Here is a 7,708-nt window from a genome sequence, read left to right as displayed (position 1 = left end):
CCAGCCCTAGTACCCTAGGTCGAAAGAGAGTTGTTGGTAAACTCTGGGACGTTTTCAGGAATCTAGACCTTCTTTATGGACGGTGCCTTGAACGCAAAAGAATCCGGACTTGTCATTGTATTAAAGCCACCTATAGGTAATGTAGTTAGAAAATCTATTAGACTTGTGAAATTGACTAACAACGAGGTCGAATATGAGACCATGATTGCAGGTCTCGAACTAGCCAAAATCTTGGGGCGGAGGTGATCGAAGCTAAGTGAGACTCACTCCTCGTGGTTAACCAAGTTAATGTAACATTCCAGGTCAGGGAAGAACGAATGCAAAGGTACCTGGACAAGTTGCAAGTGACATTACATTGGTTCAAGGAGTGGACTTTGCAACACGTATCTCGAGATCAAAATAGTGAAGTCGTTGATGCCCTTGCTAACTTAGGATCGTAGGTCAAAGACGACAAGCTCAACTTGGGGCAATCGTACAACTCATGAGATCGGTAGTGAAAGAAAGACATGCCGAGATAAACTCAACAAGCCTAACTTGGGATTGTAGAAACAAATATATAGAATATTTGAAGGCCGGAAAGTTGCCTTCAGATCCAAAAGAATCGAGGGCCCTATGTACGAATGCAGCCCTATTTAGCTTGTCCGAAGATGGAACCCTATTCAGAAGAATGTTCGCTGGCCCGCTAACGATACTTCTAGGACCAGGAGATACCGAGTACGTCCTAAAAAAAGTTCACGAGTGCACCTGTGAAAATCATTTAGTCTCCAAATCATTGGTTCGAAAGGTGATCAGAGTCGGCTACTATTGGATCGACATGGAAAAGGATGTGAAGGAGTTCATATGAAAATGTGATGAATGCCAAAGACATGTTCCAATGATTCACCAACCGGGGGAGCTGCTGCATTTGGTTTTGTCACCATGGCCATTCATGAAGTGGGGAATGGACATAGTGTGCCTCTTCCACTGGCACCCGGTAAGGCTCAATTTATTTTGTTTATTATAACTATTTCTCTAAGTGGATAGAAGCCCATACATACGAGAAGGTCAGGGAAAAGGAAGTCATCAATTTCATTTGGGACCATATCATATGCCAGTTCGGAATGCCATCCAAAATTGTGTGCGACAACGGGAAATAATTTATCGACAGCAAAGTGACCAAGTTTCTTGAAGATTATAAGATAAAAAGGATCTTATCCACACCTTATCACCCTATTGGGAATGAACAAGTAGAATTGACCAACAAAACCATACTCCAAAACCTCAAAAAGAGTTTAACCAACGCCAAAGGAAAATGGAAGGAAATCCTACCCGAAGTCCTATGGGCATATCGTACGACCTCGAAGTTTAGTATCGGGCCACCCCATTCTCATTGGTTTACGGTGCCGAAGCTCTAATACTGATCAAAGTCGGAGAACCAAGTATCAGATTCTGATATGCGACCAATGGATCGAATGACGAGGCCATGAGTACGAGCCTAGAGCTATTGGATGAAAAGCGTGAAGCTGCCCATGTTTGGTTGGCCGCCCAAAAGAAGTGGATCGAGAGATACTACAATTAGAGGGCCAACCTCCGACACTTTAATATCGGAGACTTAGTACTAAGGAAGGTCACACTGAACACCCAAAACTCGAATGAAGGGAAGTTGGGGCCGAACTTGTCACGACCCAAAATCTAATAGTCGTGATGGTACCTAACCCCACCCGCTAGGTAAGCCAACTACTAACTATTCAATTTCAATAATATCAATTAAACAAATAAACAAAGGAATTTTCTGAATCTTTTACATTTCCCAAGGACTGGTAGTACAAATCATGGGCTTCTAAGAATAGAGTTTACAAATCTGATATGAAGAAAATACATCTTCTGTTTGAAAAGTACATAAACAGAATTTTATAATCTAAGGCTACCGTGAATAAGAGGCAGCTACAGCAGGAACACAGGTATGCCTTCAAATCCAACAACCATCGAACGCGGTAACATTGGCATCCGGGAACTGCACGCAATGTGCAGGAAGTGCAGTATGAGTACAACCGGCCCATATACTTAAAAAGTAACAAACCTAACCTCAGATTGAAAGTAGTGACGAGCTGGAACATAAGTCGGGTCCAACACCAATATCCAATAATAGTTCATAACAATGTAAAGCATATAAATAAGGAAGTAACTCAGAGATAAAGTGTTTCGCTTTTTCACAATTTTCCCAAAATAGTTCTGCCTTTCAAGAGTATTAGTGAAAACCCAAATTCTTTACCGAAAACGTCGTGAAATATGAAATAGTTTGAAAATTTGTGTTTTCTATTCCAAAACTCCTTTTCACAATAAATAAGATGTTTCATTTTCTTTCCAGATAACAAGTGTGAGATACCTCTCTATGGTCACATATCAATGGGTGTAAAATGTCATGAATGATGTAATACCGTACAACATGAGGAAAATGTGTATTTATGCATGTATGTCATATATGCATGCCAATGTCATGTATCTCAGAGATAAATAATGTACTCACACTCTCAGAGTACTTAACCTCACTGTATCCTACCTTCCACTCTTATAGTCAACCACTCGCTACTGTATATGGCCCAAATGGCCCAAGGAAGATCCATCCCGAAATATATACATCACTGACTATTAGTTACCCAGTACCGAGGAAAATAGACCAATCCATCCTTATGGAGAAGAACCATCTCTATACCAAGGGAAGATCCATCATTGGATATAATCAACCGCGCTCACTGGGGGTTGTGTACAAACTCCGGAGGTGCTTCTTTAGCCCAAGCGTTATAACAAGCCAATCGTGGCATAAATCAATCAGGCCCTCGGCCTTACTCAATAAACAATAAAATATGCTGCGGCGTGTAGCCCGATACCAAAACTGTCTTTCATAATCAGGCTCCCGGCCTCACTCATCAATCTCTCCAGTCTCACCCACGGGCTCACAATGTCATGAAAACTGACCCAGAACAATGATGTGATGTATCAATAAGTAACAACTGAGACTGAGATATGATATGAATGCATGAATATGACTGAGTACGAAATATCAATGAAATAAATGAGATGACAACAAGAAAAGACCACTATGGGTCCCAACAATATCAACATAAAGCCTAAACATGATATCTAGCATGGTGTACATCTCAATTACTTTATCACATGGTGAAAACATAGATATGAACAAAGTAGGGCCACTATGCATTTCCATGAAGACAAAGGAGTCAAAATTCACAAGGTGCACGCCCACACGCCCGTCACCTAGCATATGCGTCACCTCAACACCAATCACATAGCACAAAATTTTAGGGTTTCTTACCTTCAGCACTAAGTTTAGAAGAGTTACTTATCTTAAACAAGTCAATTCTGACACTGAGTGTTACAACCCATATCCACATGTGTTAGTTCATGCAATATATTAGTTAACATAAATACAAGATTGAATTATCTTTGAGATGATAAGAAGTCAATCCTATTGGTCTTAAGTGATACAAGAGTGTATAAAGGTGATTAACAAGTATTAGAAGTTAAATGAATTAAGGATGTTGTAACTCATAGTTTCAGGTAAATCTAGCGGTGCTTAATAAACTCAAGAGGTCATGTATTAAGGTATTTTAATCATATAATATCTGTATCATAAGTCTTGAAGTCAAACGAGTTATGAAACAAAAGTCGACAAAAGTTGTCTCAACTTAGGTTCATAATTTTACTTAAACATTAGGTCAAATGTTTCTAATCTTTTTTACTAATTTACAAGGAATTACGGGGTGATCTACCAACAAAATTAAATATCTATGAGTCTAGTTTCTACAGCATTAAACCGTTCATCGATACGATCTCGGAGTAGAGAGATATTCGTATTTTCGCGAGACTGCGCCAAGCACCTCTCTATGGGGCCCACTAAGGCGGTTTAAGATATTTGGACCTATATATGATGCCTCCAACCCGTTTTAAGTCATTTCCTCTCACTATTTTCAGACCTTAGAACCCTAGGAACATCCTCTCAAGGTTCTCTCAAGATTTAAGACCCAAAAAAGGGCAAACAACACAAATCAAGTGTCGGGAATTCCGTGGCGCTAGTAAGTCTCTTGTTCTTCTTGTTGTTGCTCATTTTTGTGTCGTTCTAGCTCGTGTGGGAGGTTATTTTAAAGGGTTTATGTTCTGTAAATACTCCCTCATGTTCTTAATATCAATCCTAGGTGATTTCAAGCCTTCTAAAGTGATTCTAGTGACAAAAAACACTAATTGATCGCTAGTTTCGCTTTTTTGTTGTTGTGGCAGCATTGGAGGGATATTTCATGGAAATTTAAGGTCAAATTGGAGTTGTTCTTTATGTATAAAGGTAAGTAACCTCTTACTCTATATGTATTTAAGATTATCCAAGTTGCGGCTAAGCCATTGAAGCTAGAACTTGTGAAATATATATCGAAAGGCTTGGTAGTAATGTTATTGTTTTGTGGACTATTTTGCGTTGCTGTTGGGCTGCGTATTTTACTACTGTTTTGTGGAGTTTTGGAGGAGGAAGGGTGTGGATAAACACCATATATATGTAGGGTTGGGGGATGATAGTTATTCGTAACATTTCCGGATCGTTTGACACGACTACGGTGGTCGTCGTATGTATGGAGTGATTAGGTTGTGCGTGGACTATTTTGGGAGGCTCAATATGTTTATTATTGATGTTGTTTGGGTTGTTTGGTGACTGTTTTGAATGGTGTAAAGTCATATATATAGGGGATGTGCTGTCCGTTTTATCGTAAAATAGGTTGTGGTCGATACATAATAGTTATGACGCTTAAATGATAACGATAGTATCATTTCTCTTATTGTAGACTAAGGAGTTTTGACAATTGCATAGCTTGAGATTGGGGCAGTATATACAAGGTATGTGAGGCTATTCCTTTCCTTCTTTTGCACGACTCCGATTGTACATAATGTAATGAACGAGCTTCCAAGATACTCTACTCTTAGAAGCTAGCAGTACTTACATTGTTTTCCCTCTTATGGAACGATTGATGTTAATGTTGCTTCTCTTATTCTTATGTTATCAATGTTGTTGGTACTTCCTGATTCTTATAAGGTTCATAGTGAAGAGTTAGTCCTAATAACGTGTACAGAGGATACCGACCTTACATCACTCCGAAAGGTTTAGAATGTGATTCCATGAGTCAAGCATGCATTATATATATGTATCTATTTTACTCTACCGAGCCACGCTATAGTTGGTCGGGTACGGCACCTATTTTGCAACCACTGATCAGTTGGGTTTTACCGAGCTCCACGTGGCCGGTTACGATTCTACCGAGCCTTATGATGGCCGGGTACGTTTTTACCGAGCCTATTATGGCCGGGTACGATATGATGATGATGATGCCCACAGAGGCGAATGTTTTAAAGGTTTATGTATTTATACATATGTATCATGCATTTCATGTCAGTAGCCCTCAGAGGTACTAAGATGTTACAGGTTGTATATTCTCTATCCTTGCTTACATTACTGATCGTATTTATGGTTCCCTGCCTTACATACTCAGTACTTTATTCGTAATGACATCCTTTTATTTGTGGACGCTGCATGTCGTGCTGCAGGTCCTGATAGACAGGCAGGTGCAGCTCCCCCACCACAGTAGGCAGTCCAGTTCAGCGGTGATTAGCGAGATCCCTTCTCCGGACTTGCCTTGGTCTTGGTATGCATTTTTGTTATAGACATTATGGGTATGTCGGGGCCCTGTTCTGGCTATATTGCAGCACTTATGTTCATTTAGAGGCTCATAGACAAGTGTTGACTCATGTATAGTTTGGTATGCCTTGTCGGCTAGTTTTTGTTATATAGTCTTTCATGGTAGCGTGGTAGCTCATACCTTATATGTAGTTTCTTGATTGTCTGGTCATCCCCTGCTATGTATGTTCATGCCGTCATATTTTATTGCTGGTTGTCCATGACCAGGTCTACCATTTATATTGATCTCATCAGCCCTAAAAGATAATAATGAAGGTTAGATGAAATGTACGTTGGTGCTCGGCAAGTATGGTCGGGTGCTAGTCATGGCCCTCCAGTTTGGTTCGTGACAAACTTGGTATCAGAGCAAGTCTGTCATAGGGAATGTCTATGAGCCATGTCTAGTAGAGTCTTGATTATGGATGTGTAGTGCGCCACATTTATAATCCGGAGGCTACATGACATAAAGGGTTGTTACCTTCTTCCTGAATCTAGATCGTGCGTAGAGTTGAGTCGTAAGTGTTTGTCTCTAATATTCACCTTGTTTTCTTTCAGCGATGCCTTTGACTAGGAAGCAAACAATTAGTAGACGGCTTGATACAGCTACGGGAGAGGGTACCAGTCAGGTGCCCCAATCCTGAGCACGCCAAAGTGAGGCTCAGAGTGAGATGTCGTCGCATACCTCATCTACCCCGTCTCCTCCAGAGGATATTAGGAGGCACCCAGCACCTCCAGTTCCTCCGTCTGGCACTACAGACCAGGATATGCGGAGTGCTTTGCAGTTATTGACTAGCTTGGTAGCTGCTCAGGCTCAGAGGCAGAATACAGGTGCTGCTGAGAAACCAGTTAGTACGAGAGTTCGTCATTTTATTAATTTAGACCCTCCAGTGTTTACCGGATCAGACCCCAAGGAGGACCCGCAGACTTTTATTGACCAGGTTCATCGTACACTTCGGGTTATGCATGTTAGTGATACAGAGGCAGTAGAGTTGGCTTCTTATCGGCTACGGGATTTAGCGGTTCTCTGGTATGATAGTTGGGAGAGATCCAGGGGTCCGAACGCTCCTCCAGCTATGTGGAAGGAATTTTCTGAGGCCTTTCTTCATCACTACTTGCCAGTTGAGATACGACGAGCTAGAGCTGATAAGTTCTTGAACCTTAGACAAGGTAATATGAGTATGCGAGAGTACAATATGCAGTTTGATTCTTTGGCAAGGTATGCTCCCCATATGGTGGTCGAGATGAGTGATAGGGTGCATATGTTCGTGAATGGGTTGGGACCACATCTGATAAATGAGTGTACGACAGCCTCCTTGGTGGAGGGCATGGATATTTCCCGTATTCAAGCTTATGCCCAGAACCTAGAGGATCGTAAGTGCCAGCAGAGGGCAGTTAGGGAGCAGGATAGGGGCCAGCATAAAAGGGCGAGATTTGCAGGGTATTCTGATAACTTCAGAGGTAACATCAGGCCACAGTTTTCGAGGAGTTCGGCGCCACCTATAGCTAGTGCTCCTCCACAGTTTCAGAGGCCTCGATATGATCGATCCTATTCTAGTCCAGTTTAGAGTTCGCGGGCATCTGGCTCGCAACATCACAGGGATACTAGTCAGATGAGACCCCCAACACCACATTGTGATCAGTACGGCAAGGCCCACTTTGGACTGTACCGTCGAGGTTCTGATGCGTGCTATTCATGCGGACAGCCTGGCCATATGATGCGGGATTGTCCTAATAGAGGAGGTGATGGTATGGCTCAGCCGACTGGATCTGTGTCTGGTTCTTCCTCATCAGTTCGACCTCCAGCACGGGGTTTTCAGCAATCGACAGGTCGTGGTAGGGGTAGAGGTGTAGTGCCGAGTTCGAGTGGTGCTCAAAATTGAACCTATGCTCTAGTAGGTCGACAGGATCTCAAGTCGTCACCAGATGTTGTTACAGATATTATATCTGTGTTTTCTTATGATGTATATGCGTTGATTGATCTGGGATCTACATTATCAT

Source organism: Nicotiana tabacum, chromosome 8 (genome assembly GCF_000715075.1).
Source record: "Nicotiana tabacum cultivar K326 chromosome 8, ASM71507v2, whole genome shotgun sequence".
NCBI lineage: Eukaryota > Viridiplantae > Streptophyta > Magnoliopsida > Solanales > Solanaceae > Nicotiana > Nicotiana tabacum.
The sequence above is the reverse complement of the archived record's forward strand: the minus strand, read 5'-3'. Positions refer to the sequence as shown.